Source organism: Protopterus annectens, chromosome 7.part0, assembly GCF_019279795.1.
Source record: "Protopterus annectens isolate FY-2018-M chromosome 7.part0, PAN1.0, whole genome shotgun sequence".
NCBI lineage: Eukaryota > Metazoa > Chordata > Ceratodontiformes > Protopteridae > Protopterus > Protopterus annectens.
In genome coordinates, this window is record NC_056739.1 from 1,994,001,720 (window position 1) to 1,994,023,844 (window position 22,125).

Here is a 22,125-nt window from a genome sequence, read left to right on the forward strand (position 1 = left end):
TGATATAGTAAAAGAATTAACGCATTTTCTGAAGAAAAAGAAGTGTATACCTCTAATTATTTACATCACTTGATTGTAATTCTGCATCTTTCCCCCAAAGGTCAGCAGTTTTATGACGGAGTAAAAGGGACAGATATAAAATTTGAGTCAAAATCAGGGATAGTTGAGAGGCCTAAATGTAGCTATTCTGGAAGTATACTAATACAAAAGAGAAAGGCTAATACTATTTTAAGAAGAGCCCTTACTGTATTTAACAATTCCTACTTTTAGGTTTAGTTTCAGTAGCGGAACCAAGTGAGCGCGCTGACGGCACAGTCCTGTGACACGACTAGTTCCGCCTCAAGAAAGAGCTTTCTGCTCCTCCTTTTCTTACCATATTTTTATATCAGAAGGGGAAGTTAACTCGAAAGCTTTGCTTGTTACTGGAAGGAAAGTCATACAGGAATATTGCATATGTTAAGCGCTGGGTAGCACGAAGAGGAATACCTACAGCAAGCCTTGAGCGGCTGCAGCACTAACGGGTTCCGTAGAAGAGACCAGAGGTGTCACTCGCAAAACCCACTATTTCTTCCTTGTCTGCGTTTAGAGGTGAGCTCTGTACTGGGAATCACAGAGGAGCTGTCCACAGCAGGCCTGCTGCTAGCCACACAGCAGTCTTTGAAGTAAGAGACTTGTGTCACTGCAGCTGGTCCCAGTTGCCTTCCCTTCAGTCACAATGATGCTGAAGGCACCAGCGAATGGTGGTACATAAATTTGTTCTGTTGATTCTGTTATTGTGTTGGGTTTTTCAAGACTCCTTTTATAATGAGGCTAGGTCTCCTGGAGTAATTGTTGTTAATAGTTGACAGCCTTTACGTGGGGTGTTAAATGAGAAGAGTGTGAATTCGGCATGCAGGCAAGCAACCGATGTACAGAGACTGGGTTTCTGCCCTGAATCAGTTCAGATGATTTGATCTTCTCCCTCTGTGTGTCATGTTTAGGTGGATCAGCAGGCCGAGCGAGGGTCACGAGTGTCTTTTTATACGCGTGCTTGCTCTAGGTTGTTGAGCACAACCACAAGGCACTAGTTCGTGCCCATTTGAAGTGAGTGGTCGAAAAGAGATTGTGAAAAATGTGAAACTTTCGAATGCAATGTAAGTGCGCTTTTACGTGTGTGTGCTGCAGATTTATATGCTGGTTAACCTCGAGTTTTCATAAGATGTGGAAGCATTACCAAGATCTGTGCATTACTCAGATAAGTGTTCTGTTTCTGACCCTTCTCGAGGCATTTGGTATGTTTTACAAAGTACATACACAGTAGAGAGTAAAGCATATCTCGCTGTCCAAATTTTTGCAGAATGTCAAGACTTTTGCTTCATATTTTTGGTTTACACTCCCATAAATTTTGAAGTCCACAAATAATGGCATATATTTAAGTTTCAGACTTCATACCATTCAGAAAATGTATGCTAATGCAAAACTTGTTTTTGCAACCTTTTAAGGTAATAAGAGTTGTATTAAAAAATTGGCCCTATTTTGGGGCCTTTGTCTAAATTTCTTTTGTTAGTTTGAGAGGTATTAAGTAAAGACTCTTTATAACAGCAGAACATTAGAAGCGCAATGTGTACATTAGAAGTAAGTATGTATGTGTATTACCCCCCCCCCCTCCAAAGAAGACTACCTGTTGGTTTGATTCCATAACATTCTGATAGCAGAATGCATTAGATCTATCTGCATGTTTAAACAAGTTCTTGTACTTTGTTGCTGCCTCTCCCTTCTAATCTCCAACTTTATTCCATCTGTTCCTAATCAAACTCCCCCTTGTTCCAAGTTTCATGATCTCTTCTTGTAATCTGTATGTTCCTGGTAACCTTTCTGTAAAAATAGCACTCCAAATGTGTTATTAATGGCTGTACTTTTTGCCCACTTCATTTTTTTTCCTTGCCCTATTATCCTTCCAATTACAGCTTTTTATGTCTAGAAAATACTCCCCCTTTTTTTAAAATGAACAATTCTAGCCTTTTAGTAAGTCTTCATGTGACTGCTGAACCATTATTTTACAGTTTGTGTAATCATTTGAGTGGTGTCTCCAGCAGCAGCTTAATGTCATTTTTTGCTTTCATCCCTCGTAAGTAACCTTATCCTCGAGTTATTGATTTTACCTTTTTCTCAATAGGATTTCACCTAAATGCAGTTTAGTGTCTAGAAACCCTTCATCCCTTTTCATTTCCTTGCCATGGATATGACGTTCCCACAGTTTCCTGTTCAGGTCTCACATTCATTTCAAATGGGAAGGAATTTGTCTCAGCCTGGAAGACTCAAGATAATAGGCATAACTATTTCTGTAGTGTTTTTTGTTCACGCCTCACAATTTCTATCCTTGGAATATGTCTTCCTGAAGTCTGGAAAGTGCTACAAGACGTATATTAACAGCTGAAATTAAGCACTTTTCCAAGCAGTTAGTAGTTAGAGATGTGTTTATTTGAATAACATTAATGAGTTGCTACTATATTACATGAACTGACTAGTTAAGTGCTCTTATTTTTGTCCAGAGAAGTATTACTTGTATTAATGTAATGGTAGAAAATTAAGAACAGTATGAATAGTCTGCAAGCAGCTTTAATTTGTCTTGAGTGACAGCTGTCTGTCACAAACAGAGCTGCTGAACTGGTTTGACAGCTTTCACGCCTATGCAAAACTGTGCAAGAAGGTCTGCCATTTTTAAGGAATGCAACTTGGAATACTTAGCAAAACCCTGCTCTTCACCTGCTTTGAGTTTAATAAAATCTACAAATGGACCCTAAAGTTTTTCTGGTAGGTTATCAGTAGCAATGATCAGAGTAATTCAGTTAAACAAAAAGTTATGATATTTTTAACTGAGAAGCCAGAGATATCTAACACTGTTACCATGATTAGATAGAACAAACAAATCAGCAAGCACTATAAGGAAGGACAATGTCGCTCCATATAAGAGCAGACTTTATTAGGCAAATCCAGGATGTTCCTGAATTTGCCTAATAAAGTGTGCTCAAATATTGAGCGACGTTGTCAAGCCTTCCTTATAGTGCTTGCTGTATATATTTTTTTTACTTGTGTGGTTGTAACTAGATAGAAGCTGTTTAATTTTGTTAGATTGTGTAATGGTATGAGGAGACAAACTGGATTGTGGGAAGAGGATAAAATGACTGAAAAACAAATTCATATCTGTTTGTAAATACCCCTGCTCATTTTGGGGTATGGGAAATACAAGAACGTTCTGGTGCATTAATATTGCACATTATATCAAAATACGATGAAAGAAGAGTTAATTTTCAGTATAGATTATTCCTTTAATTTCTTTCACCCTAAATGTCTTGAAAAATGAGCATAGTGTTCTTGTGCAGTCCCACAAAAGCCATATATAGTGATTTTTTTTAACATTTCCTGTTTCTCTGTTTTTGCAACCCAGCATTATTTTGGCCTTTCCCACCATCCTTCACTTAGATTTTGGGTATGGTACCTTTGTTGAAGGTTGTGTGTCGGGGCTAGTAACTCGGCACGTAAAAAGCAACTACCAATCATTAGCGGACCGGAGTTCCGCTGTGGTAACCCCCTAACCGGGGAAAAAGCTGAAAGACACGAACAAACATTCCAAGTGTGACAGAGAACCCCAGGTCCTTTTTCTCTTCTGTAATTGCCAGCACCATTTTGGCTATTGTAACCAGAGTCATTAGATATGCACTTATTGATGTTGTAATAGCTGCCATTTTTCTGCCCTCTTCATCAGCCTCATTAGATGCATTCTAAAACTCTCACCTCTTCTGTTCTTTCTTTTTTCCCTACCTTTGGTATTTACAAGTAAATTAATCACATTATAGATCTTGTCATTAATTTTGCCACAAGCGTGTTAACTAGTTTGGACCTCAGAACTGATTCTTGAACTTTTTTTTTTTTTTCCTTGAACTTATTAGGCAGTTCCCTTTCATTTGACTTTGCCTTCTGTCCACCACCTCCAGTTTTACCTGACAATCAGCACTGTTATTGCTTCTTGCAGAACCTCACCGGATGGCTCCTTTACTTGTACCCATTTTGTCCATTCTGGGTGGGGATAGGATCTGGACATTCCTGGGTTACATAAGAGCCCTACGTTCAATTTGCTCCTGCATTTGAATCACAGTTGGCTTCTTGAGAGAGCTGGATGTAGGGTATGAGCCAGATCCTGCAGTGTAGCCTGCCTTAGCTTTCTGGAAGCATCTCTTTTCCATTTGGCAGCTCCTTTTGCTGTCTATCCAGGGAAAGTATGCCTCTGCACACTGAAGTCCTCTCTGCTTACAAATGAGAATACTAAGCTCTTGCTGTCCGAGTGTAGACTTGGACTTGAGTGGGTATAACACCTAGTGTTACATTTAGGTGTCGCCTATCAAAAGGCCAGAACCACCTCCCCCTAGGATGGGCAAGTTAGCAGCTGCGCTCTCCCATCCTCTACCAGTTCCTACAGGCACCTGAGCCATTAATTAATCTCAGGTCTCCTGCACCTCAGTCAGGGCTTTATCCTTCTACGCTAAGGAGATGGATCCCAAAATGAAGTTTTCTTTTCCTTTTTTAGCACCTTTATTAAATTATTACTTGACATACACAAATGTATATTAACAGAAAAGAAAACCATATTGACATTTTCTCCATTTACATACATTATACAGCACGCCTTTTCTTTGTTTGTAAATGCCATTGGTCCAGCATTACATAAACTGCTGAATTCCTACTTTCTCTTGAGCCTCACTCCTCCTTCTCTTGAACGTTATTCTACCTGTATTGTTTCCACAATTTCCATTTATTTCTGTGCAGTTTGCTACTTCCCTTTTCTAAAGATCCTCTTCCAGTTTTTATCTATTTTGTAATAATTAATACTTCAGATACAGTTGGTTTAAATGTTGATTTCCGTTTTCTAGTAATTGGGTTTTTTTTGCCTGCCTTACTGTGTCTAGGCAATTTGGATCTTGTGTCCCAGCTCAGAAAAAATAATTTCTTTGCTTGTAGCCAATTGCTCAGCCAATATGTCTGACAGAGTACTTACTCTGCAGGGAATTTTGAAAATTTGCCAACCCATTATGCTCCCAAAACATATGTTTCCAGTTACCTCTTTATTCCTCATGTCTCCAACTTGCTCTCTACCTGAGGAAAATTCTTAGAATTTTGCTTGGCTTATAAACTGTCTTATGTAAACACTTCCAAGCAAAGGTCCTAAACCTTCTTAACTTTGTTGCATACTTGGGAGCTATACATATTCTCCTATTTTCCCTTGTAAATTGCTTTACCAGTGTGTCTTCCCAATATTTTCTGTCCTCCATGGAGTCTTATAGTGTATCATGTAGTATTTTATATACTATACTAATTATCCCTTTTTAGCAGCAGCTTATGTTCTAGATTCAGCTAAAAACTCCACCAGAACAGGCCTTTCACTTAAGATTTCCATATCTCTTTCTCTTTGTCTATACTCCGGTATCGGTCCCTGGTAGAAAATCCCAACAGCTGGTTTCCAATCAAATTTTAAGACTATTTATGCCCTGATTAAATGTTGTGGTACTGTTTTGAAGAGTTTGAAGTGTGGGAATATCACTTCTACTGATCTCCCTCTTTTCACATGTTAAACATTTGTACAGCAGTAGCAAGTTTGATTGTTGCAGTTTGTCTTTTGACAGAAGAGGAAGGAGGTGTTATCTGATTGGAAATGTACAGTTCCAGCCATTGACAAGAGTAATAGTAAATGTGGGGAAAGCAACTAAGCTGCTTCATGAAACTTTGGCTGTGATTCATAGATATGTACTGCATCGTGTCCATACAAAGGGTGCAGGCATTCAAAATGAAATGTGTAATATGTGTCTTAAGCTGCAAGCCTCAAAAGAGGGTTTAATGCATGTCTTCCAAGTGGTGAGAGAACCTACAAAGTGAACCTCTGAGTATGCTTATCTGTCCACTCCAGTTGTACATTGTCCTAGAACCAAAAATCCACTCTGCAGCCAGCGTGTTATTCTAGAGCTGTATTCCCCACAGGTTTTTCTGTTTAGGATGTTCTCCTGCCCTCTTTCCTGGCATCTATAAAATGTGGTTCTGGCAGCTAAGCTGGTACTTTGTTCCTCCTTTTTCCTCAAGTCAGCACATCACTGTGGACAGTGTACATTTTTAAACAAGTCATACCAGGTAAAGGGGTAACTTTTTTTTTTTTTTTTTTTTTTTTTTTTTTATGTCCTTCCATTTCACTGTTGCAGTATTTATTACAATAGAAATCCCCTGCCAAGGGTGGCCTGATGTCCAGCCAGTATAACAAAGCTTTTAGGTTGCTTTAAGGCCTGCTGTACGTATGCTCCTTGCATAACATAGGGCATAAAGGTGATGTCCGGACATACTGTTTTCTGAAAGCCGTCTCTTGATTGTTGGTTTAAATGCCCATTCCATTGCAGGTTCATCAAGCTGTTTCAGTAAGTGGCCCATTGGAGTTCTTTTGATCTTATCTTGTTTTGTATTGCTGCTTGTGGGGTTTAATATCTCCAAGAAGGGTAAATGTCAGTGTGGGAGATGGATTCTCCCCATAAAGACTGTAATGAGCAGAGCTTATTTTGTCTTGCGCTTCCCACGACCATATATCCTGTTCAATTTGTCAGGCCTTTGTTCCCAAGACCTTCCATAGTTGACTGTCTTCTTTGGCTTTGTATTTGGAGAACCAGCATCTTAAGCTTTTAGCTAAAGACATGATGGAAGAAGCTTCCCACTTTGAGGGACAGCTGTTCATGAAGTAGGCCAAGAAATCTAGGCCGGATTCTTTTGCTGAGCAGCCTCCGCTGGACATTTCTCCTGAGGTAAGTGAAAGCTCAGATTATCGCCAGCCTTCTCCATTGGATTTTTCTGATGTGCAATTTCAGAGGCTGGCATTGATCAATCCTTATGCCCATCCTTGGAGGCCTTGCAGACATCTGTTTTGGACATTCAGGGGAAACTGTGTCTAATTATTTCCAGGGGCCTAGGGGGTGTTCCTCGGATTCCAGTCATAGATGAAGTACTGGGTACTACTGAATGGCAACCTGGGTCTGAGGCTTTTAAGGCTTATAAAGCGGGCATCCCCTTGAAGAAAAAGCAGACTACCAGGCATATTTCTCCAGCTCCTAAGCATCTCCAGAGTGAGTGGCAGAAATTCACTCGGGAGTTGTTTAATGCTTTGATTGCTTTGAAACCACCTCATGGAGTTTCTGTTCTTCCCAGGTGGCCCGCCATTCCATTAAGTGTAGTTTATGCTTTATCTAGGGCTTCTGCCTTTGTTTCTGTGATGAGAAGATATCCCTGGCTTTGACCTTTGCCTGATGATATTAAGGCAAGGTTGATGGCTGCTCCTCTGGACAACAAACACTTGTTTGGTGAAGCTGCTGCTGATTTGTCCCTTTAGGATAAGGGCAAGGCCTTGCAGGAGCTTAAACATGTTTTTATTTCTCCTGTGCCTAAACTTCAAAGAAATCCCAATAAGCTAGCCTTTGTTTGTTTGCAGACGGTCTCACCCTCCCCCATGGGTAAGAGAGATGGGAAGTGGAGTTGTCCTGCTAAAGTTACACAGATTTCTGTGCCTCAGAAGTCTACTTTTCCTGAATAAAGCAGGTGTTGTCTGACTATCCTGTTCTTCTCAGCCACATTCATCTTTCCTTTTCTCTTCCTATTTTGGTTAAAAATTACTCAAGACTCCTGGATTCTGTCTATTACCTGTCAAGTGTATTTGAGGGTCTGGAAATCTCTTCCCTCTTTTATGGGCAATCCTCAGCCCCCTCAGGAGCAATTGGCCTTCTTTTCCGAGGTGCTTCAGGATCTTTTGACTCTGGGGGGGGGGGGCTATTCAGGAAGTTCCAGTTTCCCAAAAGGAGAAGGGGTTCTACTCCAGAATGTTTTGGTGCTCAATAGAGGGCACTTGGAGACTTGGAAACATATTTGGACCTCTCTCATATAAGCACCTTTCTGAAGGTCCCCTCTTCAGATGTTGTCCCTTCAGACTTTGTTCCCTCTACTGCTTCCTCAGGCTTATCTGGAGTCTGAACCTCAGTGATATTTATCTTCATATTCCTATTTATCCCCTTTTCAGGAAGTTTTTACATTTCTCTGCTTCCTGGCATTTTCATTTCTCTGCTTTGTCCTTTTGGCTTTCTACTGCCCTAAGGGCATTCACCAGATGCCTCAATGCTGTGATTTGTTTTTTGCAGGCTAAGGGGGATCCAAGTCCTTCCTTACTTGGATGACCTCCTGTTTCAGTCATCCTGTCCAGAGATCATGTTGAAAAATCTTTTTTGCCATTTCCTTTCTGCAGAGCCTGGGGTTGACTAAGTGCAGAGTTTGGGTTCACTGTAAGTTTCAAGAAGTCCTTTTTGACTCCCTCACAGGATCATGTCTTTTTAGGGTGCAGAATTCAGACTGTTCCAATGCTGGCATTCTTGCCTCCTCCTAAGGCCCTAACTCTCATTTCCTTCTTTCAATCCTTTCTCCTCTGGCTTCAGTAACAACCAGGGAATTTCTGAGAAGTTTGGAGTTTATGGCCTCCGCTATTCCTATGCTGCCTTTTGCCAAGGTCCACATGAGAACTTGTGGTTTCTATAGCCATTTTGGCTTCAGCATTCTCATCCCTCAAATTTCTTAATTTCTCTTTTTCCATGTCACAAGTAGGACCTCCAGTGGTGGATTCAGCAGTTGACTCGCAATCCTGGGCTCCATTTTAAACTACCTTTTCCCTCTTAGAAGCTGTTCACAGATGCTTCAGATGTAGGAGGGGGAGCAGCCTTCGCCTCCATTAAGGTGCAGGGAGTCTGGTCGCCTCATAAGACCAGTGTCCGAGTTGAGAGCTCTTTTGCTGGCTCTTCAAGCCTTTCATTCTGTCTTCTCCACAGGACTTCTAGTTGAGAGCTCTTCTGCTGGCTCTTCAAGCCTTTCATTCTGTCTTCTCCACAGGACTTCTCAAGGTGTTTACAGACAATACCACAGTGATGTGGTATGTTAACAAAGAAGGGGGGACAATATCTTATCTTCTTTGCTGGTTGGCACTCAGTATGGGAACTAGCTATTCAGTATCACGTGACTGTTAAGACAGTTTACATTCCCTCAGGTTGTGGCAGACTACCTGAGCAGGTCCATAACTCAGTCCCATGAATGGATGCTTCACAGAGATGTGTTCTGGACATTGTCCACCAGTGGGGCACTCCTCAAATGGATCTTTTTGCCTCCTCTCTGAACAGACAACTTCCTCTGTTTTGTGCCAGAGTCCCAGGTCCTCTAGTTTGGAAGGTGGATGCTCCTTCTCTCTTGGAAGAGTATGTTTCTTTGTCTTTCCTCCCCTTCCCCTCATTCCAAACATGTTGAAAATATAGCAGGATGCTCCCAAAATCTTGATGACTCCCTTTTGACAGACAGGATTGGTACCCTGTTCTGCATTTAGCCAAAGGCAGTCATCACACATTACCTCACAGGGTGGAACTACTCACACAAGACCAGGCTCTCTCATCCATTCCCACTTGTCCACTCTTCAGCTGACACTGTGGGTGATAGGATTTTGATTCCACATAGACACTGTTTTTTTCTGAGGATGTGCTTGGGATCTTGCAGGAGCCCAAGAAACCCACTACTAGGAAATCCTACATCTGATGTTGTAAATCTTTTGTTTATTCATTATAGATAGGACCTCGATTCCAAGTCCTGATACGGCCGTTTCCCAGCTCGCGCAAGCCAAATACTCTCAACTAAGAACCTACCCACAATGCCCCTCACCTAGTTACTCCAGATCTCATTTGCCATGTTCGTAGTCAGACATATTGGCCATCTCTCTCAAAGCTAAGTAGACAATTGTTAATTTTATGGCAGTTTTTCTTCAAAATTACAAAATTTTTAGTCAAGTTGGCCTTTTCTCACTGTCGCTTATAACCTAAGCCTATTTCCTACCCTTTTCCTTGGTAATTTAATTTTTTCCCTTTTTTGGTACTGTCCCTCTCTACTGTCTTTGACAGGCCTTCCCTTTTTACTAGTGGTATTCTTTAAAATAACATCACTGGTATTTTCTCCCTTATTTTTTCTATAGGATAGCATTGTTAACCTTACCATGTCAGACAAAGCTATGTTGGGATTTAAACAGTGCGACAAGTGTGGACATAAGATGACTAACTCGGAAACACATGTCTGTTGTGTCTACTGTTTGGGCGTGAATCATATCAAAGCTGACTGTGACATTTGCGCTAGTTTAAGTAATCTGACACTAGCAGAACGTAAGTATAAACTTGTACTAGCTGAACGCAAGTATAAACTTATTGTAAAAGGTTTACTTGAGACACGGCCTCTGAGAAAGGTGCCTCTGAGAAAGGTATCTGGGTTGGAGGTCTCACCCCCTCCTAAGACCAAAAAACAAAAGGAAAAACTGAGTAACTCGGTTCCTGTATCTCCGTCAGTTCTGGAACAGAGTCGGCTCCATGCTTTGCCGGTGCCCTCGGCACAGACCTATTCGGCACCAGGCTCTGTCCTCTCCCTCAGTGCAGACCATGATATTCACTCCTATTTTGGGTCCAACCACTGACGTTGGTGCTGTCCTTGGTTCCCATATCGGCTCCGATGACTGTACATGCCTCGGCACCATCCCCGGCCACGGTGCTGACAGTTTCTTCAGCTCCATCGGCTCCAAAAGTCAAATACCTGCCAAGGACAAGATATTCTCCAACTTGCAACCCTTTTTTGGGGCAGAGGTTTAGCCCCTTTCTAGAAAGACCAGATTCCCCTTCAGCAGCCTCTTTTAGTTCCACTAGGAGTTTTTCTGAACTAGACCTAGTGCGGGTTGTGGACCGGCTTCTGGCAGCTAGGGGGATTGCCCATTCCAGATAGACCTTCTGTCCCTCCTGGCTTGGAGTCTTTTTACCACATCTCCCCCTGTTTATCCTCCTCCAGCATCCATCTGTCCGCTTCGGTACATACTGTCTCTGCTCCGACAGCAGTATTTCCCCTGTCGGTACCGACCACCCTTGCTGCATCGGTGCCGATGCTTTCTCGGAGCGGTGCTTGGGCTGTCCGTACCTTGGTACCTAGCCCGGTGCCTATTTTCTCGCTGGTATAGTCTGTCCACGGTTCAGATGGCTTCCATTTCTTTCAGAACCCCTCACATGGAGGTGGGCTCTTTGGGACAGGGTGTGACCCCAGTTCCGAGCTCCCTGCTCCCATCCCTCCTCCAGTGGGCCTGCTGTACAGGTGATGGAAAGGGTCCTTCATTCCGAAGGCTCACAGTCAGCACCAGTGACATCAGTATCAGAAACCTCCCCTAGCATGCACCTCTCCCAACCCGCTATGTCTGGTTCCCGGGCACGGGAGTCACAAGAACCCCCTTTGAAGGGAATCCCTTCTCTGGAGTCCTCCTCAGAAGATCCCACTGGAGAGCCACCCCGGAAGACACTGCAAGAGGGTTGGGAGGGTGGCCTAATGGTTAAGGTGTTTGCTTTACAAACACAAGGTGCAGGGTTTGAGTCTCACAAGGGATAATTAGCTAGGCTTAAAACTGCTCGCAAGGGCAGTTAGCTTAGTAGTAACCTATGAATCTATGAAAGAGGAAGCACCTTGATTCCCCGGAGGAATCTCTCACAGAAGACATTGATAGTGATGAAGGGGAAGGGTCCCCATATTCTCCCCCAGACGACGTTTCATTCGGAGACATTCTTGAAATCCTCAAACAGCGTGGGGAATGGAAGTCCTCTAACCCTTCTGAGGAATCTTGTGTTCCTGCATGCCTTCCGTGCCCAGTTGTCTACTTCTTGGATGACCCCACCAGGATATGACCTTGTTAAACTAATTGTGCAGCATGTCTGGAAGGCCTGGACAACGTAGAGCCTGTCCCCCGGAGGCCATACAAAATGTTATCTACACCTGAAGACCAGCCCCACTGGTCCAAGCAGTTGATGGTTGATTTTATGGTCGTGGCTGCGGCCACCAAGAGGGAACTGGTAGAAGATAGTTCCGCTGTCCATCCTCCAAACAGGGAGTCCTGGACCATGGACAGACTGGGGAAGTGGACCTAATGCTTCAGTGACCTTCGCCATTCGGTTGCTGAACTATCTGGCATACTTTACTCACCTCCAAAGTGACCTAATTTCTGAAATGTCTTTCTCTTTGGTGGGAGTACTGCCTGATGAGGTGCGTGACACTGTCGCCTCGCAGTTAGCTACCCTTGAATCCATCTCAAACTCCTCGATGTGTTTGATATCTCACACCACCGAGGGGGCAGCTCGAGCTGCCGCATCTGGTGTTGTCATGAGACGTAATGCTTGGATGCATTTATGTGACTTTGCAGACCCCCTTTAAGTCTTCCTTTGTCAATGCACCTGTCGACGAATCTGCACTTTTTAGACCCAAGGTATGAGACACTTGCAAGTAGTGAGAAAGACGGAAAGACCTTGTCTGCTGTGGGCATATGCTTTTCCAACTCCCCAGAGGTCCTACTCCAGGAACCTGAAGGGAAGAAAGATGTGGTTCAAGAAATCTCAAGGATCCTTTCGTGACCCTTGTGGTGAACAATCCCCCTGGGGCAGAGGGGGCAACTCCATATGGAAGACATCCCTTTTCAGGGTAGAAGGGGGTCTGTGTAACCAGGGTGCCAGAGATTCTTTCTCCGGCAGATCGTACCAGTGCTCCTGAGCAGCGGCCCCGATTGCTTTCCTCTGGGAAAGCAGTCGTGAGTCTTTTTCTCTGAATCCACCAGCCTGGTATCTTTTTTTTTTTTTTTACTACCGATTGTTTAGGTGCAGAGAATAATATCCAGAGGCTACCAAATACCATTCGATTCAACTCCCAGACCCGTCAAACGAATCCCCGATGTACCACCCAACTAGAGGGAATTAGCAGCCTTAGAAAATAGAAAAATTGCTAAGAAAGTCATCCAACCAGTCCCACCAGACAGGATCCGGGTTTTACTTTAGGTTCTTTTTAGTGCCAAAAAAGACGGGACTGGAGACCAATCCTGGATCTCCGCCTACTGAACAAATTTATCAAATCTCAAAAATTCCGGATGGTCACAGTCCATTCTTCCCTTCCTAGGGAGGGACAATTGGATGTAATCTATAGACCTCCAGGATGCATACTACCACATAAAGATGGATCACCGCTCCCTGAGGTTTCTCTGCTTCTGGCTGGGAGTCTATCACTACCAGTTCAGGGCACTGCCATTCGGTCTGTCGACAGCCAACCCCCCCCCCCCCCCAGAGTGTTCCGCAAATGTGTTGTGGTAGCTCATCTTCGACTACAAGGATTCCATGTGTTTCCCTATCAAGACTACTGGCTCTTTACCACTCCGACCAGGAATCTCCTAGTCCACAGCCTCTTGCACTCAAGGTCTCGCTCTTCGCTTGGGGATTACAATCAACACAGACAAATCTCAGTTGTCCCCAGCAAAGACACTGGAATTTATTGGAGCGATCTTCAACACAACATCCTGTCAAGCTTCTCTTCCCCCCTTACAGGCTTTTGAAAATAAGTCACCAAATCCAAGACCTTCTTCCTCGCACATATGTACCAGCACGTCTTGTACTGCAACTTTTGGGCTCCATGGCAGCTGCCATTACGTTAGTACCACTGGCAAGACTGCACGTGAGAATCCTGCAGTGGCTCCTTTCTGCACAATGGTCGTTGTTAACCCACCCACTCAACCACATGATATGCTTTACAAACCGTTGCAAGGAAGAAATGCTATGGTGGATGGAAGCCATAAACTAATTTTTGGTGTCGACTGTTCTGTCTTCGCCAACCCACGGCCACGGTGACCATAGAAGCTTCATTGTTAGGGTGGGGGGGGTCATTTCCAGGGAAAGACTGTCCAAGGCACCTGGACCCCCATCGAGGCCAACTTGCACATAAATGTCCTGGAACTGAGTGCAGTTCTCTTAGCGTTAAAAGCGTTCATGCATCCCTACCCTCTGGGACCATTGCAATTCAGTTGGACAACATGTCAGTCATCTGGTTTATGAACAAGCAAGGCAGAACCAGATCTTACCCCCTGTGTCAGGAAGCCATGAGGATTTGGCACTGGGCGATAGCTTCCAGTTGCTTTCTTACAGCAACGCACATTCCTGGGAGTTCCAACCTTATTGCGGGCAGTCGGAGCAGGAACATCCTGATGCCTCACAAAGTGGTCCCTCAACCCTGTAATAGCAGATCGGATCTTCCAACATTGGGACAAGCCTTGCTGTGACCGGTTTGCTTCCCCTCTAAACTACAAATGCAGAAGCTATTTTGCCTTGTCCCCCCCCCCCTCAGGGGGAACCACCGAGGGATGCTCTAATGCACAATTGGCCCCCGGGTCTTCTGTATGCCTCCCCCCCCGTTTCCCCTCATTCCAGAATTTCTCCAGAAAGCTCAGAGGTTGAAAAGCAAAGTGATCTTCATTGCTCCCTACTGGCCACGTCAAGTCTGCTTCCTGTTTCTATGGCCTTATCTGGCCCGTGAATCCTGGATCATTCCCAGAACCTGTTATCTCATCCTCGGGGACTGATTTCATCCGAACCCGCACAGTCTCAAGCTCACAGCTTGATTCCTCCACTTCTAATGATTGCCAAGCTGCCCGACATCCCATGTCCTGTTCGTCAAGTTTTTTTGGCCTCACACAAACCTTCCACTATGAAGGTTTTTTTCTAGTAAATAGACTAGGTTCTCTATTTGGGCCAAAGACCAGAACTTAGACCCTTTCTCTATGCCTATTCAAAAGATCCTACAATACCAGACCACACTTTTTTACATGCAGGAGCCTCAGCTTCAGCGATTTACTGTACATTTAGCAGCTATCGCCAGTTTTCATAATTGTCTTTATAATTCTGCAATTATGTCACACTGCCTATGCAAGACCTTTTTTAAAGGGAGTATTACATGTTAAACCTCCGGTCAAGCCTTCCTTAGAACCCAGGTTCTCCCTTCAAGCCCTGTGATTTGAAAATTTTGTCATGGAAAACCATACTTCTAGTAGCACTCACCTCAGCGATAAGAGTATCTGACCTGCAGGCCTTGAGTGTCAAGAGCCCTTACTTGATTTTCCACACTGATAGGGTATCCCTTCATACTGACCCTTCTTTCTTGCCCAAGGTCAATTCTGGCTTTTCCATTAACCAATCTATTGACCTGACTGTTTTCTTCCCAAGGCATTTTAATAGAGGGGAGTACCTTTTGCACACCCTTGATGTGCACCAGCAGCTTCGTTATTTGAATAGGACTAAATCTTTCAGGAAAGCAGACCAATTGTTTGTGGCCTTTGCAGGACCCAGGTTGGGTAAAACTGTTTACAAAGTGACTTTATCCCCTTGGCTTAGAAACGTCATTACCTTTGTCTACCAACAGAAGAAGCTATCTTTACCTTCCAGAATAAAGGCTCATTTTACCAGATCTATGGATACTTCTGTAGCTTTCCATTCCAGAGCCTCTATGGATGATGTATGAGCAGCAGCCACTTGGGCAAGACCTCATACCTTTATATCTCATTACAAATTGGATTTGGCCTCCAGGTGACTAGCATCTTTTGGTTCTATGGTGCTCAAGAATATCCTTCCTTAGGTCCACCTAGGACTCCAGTAGCTTGGGACTCATTCCTATCTGTAATGAATAAAGATTTGCAACATCAGATAAAGAAGTTATGTCTTATAACGTTCCAGCTGTGTTGTAGATATTTGTTCATTCATTACTTCCCACCCTCATTACCCCCTGCCTGGACTCCTGGTGGACTTCAGGAACTCCTGGTTAGGGTATTTGCTCAGAGCCTCCTACTATTTTTTTTCTATTACTACATCTTTTATCTAGGGTGGGCAAACTCTGTCTGGAGTAACCAGGAGAGGGGCATTGTGGGTAGGTTCTTAGCTGACAGTTTGGCTTGCACGAGCTGGGAAATGGCCGTATCGGTTCCGAGGACTGAACCGAGGTCCTATCTGTAATGAATGAACAAAGATCTACAACACAAATGGAATGTTATGGTAAGACAAAACTTATTTTTATCTTAATGGAAGAGACTTTCTGCTTGGTGTCTCTCATAACCTGGATCCACTTTCTGTGGATGTTCCTTTGATTTTCTCTTATCTGTGTAAACTGTTCGATGCTGGGTTGGCTTATTTTTCTGTTTAGGCCCACTTATAAGTTATTCTGCTTGTCTGCCTTTATCACCTCCTTTAGCTTCTAGATTTGAAGCTAAACCATTCCTTAAAGGTGTCCTTCATATTAGACCTCCCAGGAATCTTTCTCCTTCTTGGGATCTTAATTTTGTTTTAAAAAATTGACCCATGCTCCTTTTGAACGTGCAGGTTCAGCTTCTTTGCATTGTTGGAAGGCTGTACTTTTGTTAGCCCTTACTTCTGCCATACAGGTGTCTGAGCTTCAAGTCCTTATGGCTTGTCATCCTTTTTTGGTGTTTAATAATGACAGGGTGTCCCTTCGTACTAATCCCTCTTTATACCCAGGGTGGTAAATGAGTGTCCCTTAGTCCATTAATTTGCCTACCTTTTCCCATCTCTGCAGTTTGCCAGTGAGGGGGTGCTGCACATTTTGGATGTGCATAGACGGCTCTGATATTACTTGGATAAGACTTGAGACTTTTCATTACTCTTAGCTTTTTGTTTCCTTTCGTCCTAGGATTGGATATGTCCACACAAACAGTTTCTTCTTAGATTTCTAAAGCCATTCCTTTTTGTTATCCCGTTCATGGTAAGAGCCTTCCTTCTGTTAAGGCTCATTCTTCTAGAGCTGTGGCTTTTTCTGGTGCTTTTTATTTTTTCAAGGGTTTATTTACTAGCTCCATTCTTGAGGCAGCTACCTGGACTTCTGTGCATACATTTACCAAGCACTAGAAGTTTGGAATTTTCAGAGCTAGAGCTGGTTTTGCTAGGGCTAGCCTTCACACCTTCCTAGAGAGCTCTGCTGGTCCACCTTCCACTCTATTTATTGTAATAAATAATGCAACAGTGAAATGCAAGAACATAGTACATTTTTGTAAAATCTTACTATAATGGTAGATGTCCCTCTCTTCACTGTTGTAGTATTCACTCCCTCCCTCTGTCCTCCCCCGGTCCATTTCTTTTCTGGATATACTGATGTCCTCTCTACTCTTTGGACTGGCATTCCTACTGGGGCTCTCAGTTCTGAGGATGGTATGTCCGGACATCACTTTATGCCCTACGCTATGTGATGAGAATACATGTGATGTATGGCATATCATAAAGCAGCCTAAAGGCTTTAGTATACTGGCTGGATGTTGGGCTGCTCTTGGCAGGGTATCCCTATTGTAATGAATACTGCAACAATGAAGAGAATATCTATCATTATGGTAGGATTTTACTTGACTGAACTTTGTGTATTGGATTTATTTATTCAGTGTTTAGTACATTTTTTATGGTGGTTTTCTGCTTCACATTTAAGTATGGATCTGCTACTCGCATCTGGCTTATAGTGGGATATAGTCTTAGATTGTAGATTTCTTTGGATCCTTTGTCTCTGTTGTGTGAAGCTGATTTAATTCACCTGTTGTACAAACACACAGACAATGACTGGCAATTTCTGGACTTAATAAATAAGTTTATGTATATGTATCCTTTATTGATCACATTAATCTCAGTAGGCCAGGTGACCTGTTTTCATGGAAGACTGTAAGTGGTGGTCCTACTGACTAGGGGAAATTTGCCCAGGGCACTGTGAAACATTCCCTGTTTTTTGAAATGCCACAAGACCTTTTATATCCACCTGAGTTACCACCAACTGAGGCAGATGGGGTCTTGGTTTAATGACTCATCTGAACGGTAGCACACTCAAGAATATAACATCTCTTTTATGCTACACTATAGGTTCATACTAGGCTGTCTGCCCTAGGGCATTTATAAGCCTAGCCAGAGTGTGTTTGGCTTTCGCCACCCATTTTAAATTAATTTTGCTATGCCTTTTTTTGAGGTTAGTATACTGTGCCTCTAACAGTGACACAGAAGTGGTAGCCGGGGTAAACCTACAATCTCCCATCCACTCATCAAGATTCCTCTTGAAGAGAGTCAATGTGGGACTCTGTCTAACCTGGACTGGGATTTTATTCCAGAATGAAGGGAGCCTCTGGGTTATGAATCTGTCCCATCAGCATGTCCTATTTATTTCAGTGCTGAGGCTCAAGTCTCTCGAGCGCGTAGCTCGATGGGATTTGGATTTTCTGAGGTGCAGCATGTCCATTAATTCCGGGTTGGACATGGCTTTATACATCAGGCACAGATCGCCTCTGAGCAGGCAGTATGCCACTGAGTAGAGCTGGAGTTTCTTTAACCGGGCAGCATATGGCATCTGTTTGAGCCCTTTGATCCTCTTGGTGAGGCACATTTGGGGTCTTTCCAGTTGATGCAGGTGTCTGGTAAGGCACATCCCAAAAGGGGCATTGTACTCAATTATGGGCCTGATGAGGGATGAGTAAAGAGGTACGATGACCTCCCCTGATCTAGATGTGAATCCCTTCATGATTAGGTGGGCTATATAAAATGTTTTTCTAACCACTTTGGCCACGTGGTTGTCAAATGAGAGATTGCTATCAACTTGGGTCCCCAGGTCCCTAATGACTTCTTCTGTACTTAATGGATTACCACCTATGTGGTAATTTGTGGGCACTTTGTTTTTGCCAAAGGGGATGACTATACACTTTTTGGCGTTTAGCTTGAGGCCATGGCTCTGGCACCAGTTGTCTGTTTCTATGAGGCCCTTTTGGAGGATGCTTGTGTCGGCTGGAAAGTTGATTATGGCGCCCAGTTTGCAGTCATCTGCGAACTTGGTCAGCCACAGTCCTTCCGTGTTGGCCTGTACCACCGAGAAATAATATACAGAACAAGAGAGGTCCCAGGACTGAGCCTTGTGGGATGCCACTTGTAACTGGTTTGGAGTCTGACATGGCTCCAGCAATTCTAACCATGTGGGTTCTGTCCTTGAGCCAGTTTGCAACCCATCTAGTGACATAGGGGTTTATATTTAAGCTGGTGAGCTTATCTGTAATGCCCGAGTGGGGTATTGTATCGAAGGCTTTTGCGAGGTCCAGGTATGCTGTGTGGACCACCTTCCCCTCGTCAATGGCCTTGGTGACGGTTTCAAAGAAATCGACCAGGTTTAAGAGGCAGGATCTGCCCTTAACAAAGCCAAACTGGGTAGGATCCAGTGTCTGTAGGTCCTCAATATATTTATTTATGAGGTCCATGATGATCCTTTCCATAGCTTTGCAGACCAAGCTAGTCAGGCTTATGGGGCGATAGTTTCCAGGATCCGTTGAGGCACCACCTTTGTGGAGAGGGACCACTGTTGCTGTACGCCACTCTTTGGGTACATATCCTGTAGTAAGGCTAAGATTGGACAGTAGTTTTATGTTTGGGTTTAGCTCTTCTTGGAGTTCATGTAGGACGCAGCCCGGGACACCATCTGGTCCCATTGATGCTGTGTTTTTTGCTTTGGAGAGGGCGGCTCTTACCGGAGCATCTGAGATGTCAGGGGGGCAGCACTCTGTTGGGATAGATATCTGCCCTTTTGGTGGGGAGAGAGGGGAGAAGTTTGCACTGAACCTGTCAGCTAGGATGTTGGCAATGTCTGTGGGCTTGGTGTATTTTTTTGTCATTTTGCACTAATTCTGAGCATATCTGGGAATTCCCACCAAGGTTCCTAACCTAACTAGAGAAAGCCTTGTGATTATCCTTAGTGTCCCGTGCAATTTTTCTCTCGAAGCTGGCCTTAGACAATTTTATGAGTGCCCATAGTTTTTTGCTAATACTGATCAGAGATGCCTTCCCTTTTTGGGATTTTGCTCTATCATGTAGTAGCTTCCTCCTTCTATTGTATAGTTTGTTTATGGCTGGGGTCCACCAGACAGGACGTCTGCCTTTGGAGGATTGGGTCTTGGTTTTATTTGGGATTGCATGATCCATGCATTCCTGAAGGTGTTCATAGAACGCGTTTATAAAGGATTCTGCGGTCTGGGCTGTATTTTCCACAGGCCCGGGGGCTTTGAAGGATTTCGCCTCGGTTTTGAGGCGTGTGAAATTTGCTTTAGAGAAGTTTTTCACTGTGGTTTTCTGGGCAAGGGGTGGGGTCGGGATGTGAATATCCAGTGAGATTAGTTTATGGTCTGATCTTACCAGTGAGGGATACACTTCTGGTCTGGAGCATAGTGTCCCCATGTTGGTGATGATCAGGTCCAGTATGTTTTCCCCTCTTGTGGGAGTGGTAACAAGTTGTTCCATAGCATTTGAGTTTATAAATTCTAGGAACCTTTGGGCTAGAGTGTTGGAGCTAGAGTAATGCTCCCAGTCTATGTTTGGGTAGTTGAAGTCGCCCAATATAATGGTGTTTGGAGAGACCTTCATATTTTCCAGTGTTCTCAGGAAGGCCAAGTGGGGTTCCTGTGTTTGGGAGGGTGGTCTGTAGCAGGCTATAAACTGGAAGGCAGTTTTACCCACAGTTAGTTGCACATGGATAGTCTACATTGCCAGTATTGGAAAATTGAATCTAGTTGCCTGATGCGGGATTAGAGCCCACAGTCCGTTTGATCTTTTAGCACCAAAGTATGCTAGCTTTTGACCTTGCTTAAATAATTGCTTTGTTTTTATTGCATTTAATAACTGATATGCCTCCCCCATACAGCTATAAAGTTGTGTATTGCAGGTGCCTTACCATATGTGAGCACCTGTGCCATAACTCAGGCCAGTCACTGAGTTACTGCAAAGTACAGTCCAGCTTTTTTGACTAGTAAAAGATTTTACTGTTACTCTCAACATATTCTCTGTTTTCAACTTAGAATGAGCTTAAATGGCTGGTATCCAGGTCCTTTTTCCTAATTCCTAGTGATGTGTTGCTGTCTTAGCACATTTTAAACTGAAACTTATATTTATAGAGGTTTTGGGGTGAGATAAAAGTTTGTGCAGTGTTCACGCAATACATAATGTCCTGTTATAGATGTGCAGCCATATTACCCCATTGCTATAGTTTTGCACGTCATGCAGACTGTATGCAACTTGGGTATATTGTCATGTGACTGTTTTGAGAACTCCTTTAGTTTTCGTGGGTGAAGTTTTGGTTTCTTATCCCGCTGCTTTTTTTTTTGTATAATGAAAATTGTCTGAAATTGTTTTAAACGGAAAGTCTTTACCTGGCAAAACACACTGCAACAAGAAGTGTTTTAGTCTTATTGACTTATGAAGTATTGAATTGTTGGATTTAAAATATGGTGAGAAGAGTTGTATCTAGCTGTATCATCTATCCATTTATAATTTTGTGTGTGTATGTGTGTGTGCATGCATGTATGTGATTTAAATATATATATATATATATATATATATATATATATATATATATATATATATATATATATATATATGTGTATATATATATATATATATATATATATATATATATATATATATATATATATATATATATATATATATATATATATATATATAATATCCTGAATTTCATAACATTTCATAATCTGGAAGCCCCAAATACTGAAAACTCAAAATCCTGAATCCCAAAAGACTGAAAACACACAGGATACATATACTGACTATGAGAACACAAACCAGATTACGTTACACCAAATAATAAGCAGGGGGGCAAGCACCCCTATACCCCCTGCTACTTAAATATAGCAACTCCTAAGATTGCACTTCTGTCCACTATCATGAGTTATGTTGTAGTATAGCAAGTTAAAAGGGAATGTTACTAAGGTTACAGCAGGCAGTCATGAACACGTGATGGTATGTTTGCCATTTTTTTCTGTGGAGTGCAATCTTATAGTTAATATATTTAATTAGCAGGGGGTGTGGGTGGCACAGCCCCCCAAATGGGGGTTGCAGGGGGGCTTGCTCCCCTTCTCATAATTGGTGAAAAGTGCTATCCTTTGTCTTGTATGTGTCCTTGTACTGGAATATTGCCATTCTTTGTGTCTTGTATATTTTCAGTATTTTGTGATTCAGGATTTTGGGTTCTGGATTATGAAGTTCAGGACTGTGATATTTCAGGATTCTGAAGTGAAACCATATTTATTTATATATAATGTCTGTGTATATATTTAGAAAGAAATTATCTATATATATATATATATATATATATATATATATATATATATATATATATATATAATATATGTGTGTG

At 42.9% G+C, this 22,125-nt stretch overlaps 1 protein-coding gene across 1 annotated transcript in view; it reads left to right on the plus strand.

The window, feature by feature from the left end:
* Window positions 1–315: 315 nt before the first annotated feature.
* RAB7A (RAB7A, member RAS oncogene family) overlaps window positions 316–22,125 on the plus strand; it is a 620,307-nt gene continuing 598,497 nt past the window's right edge. The window contains exon 1 of the mRNA XM_044076435.1: window positions 316–588. The gene's annotated coding sequence lies outside the window, so the exon portion shown is untranslated. The remainder of the gene's footprint in view (window positions 589–22,125) is intronic.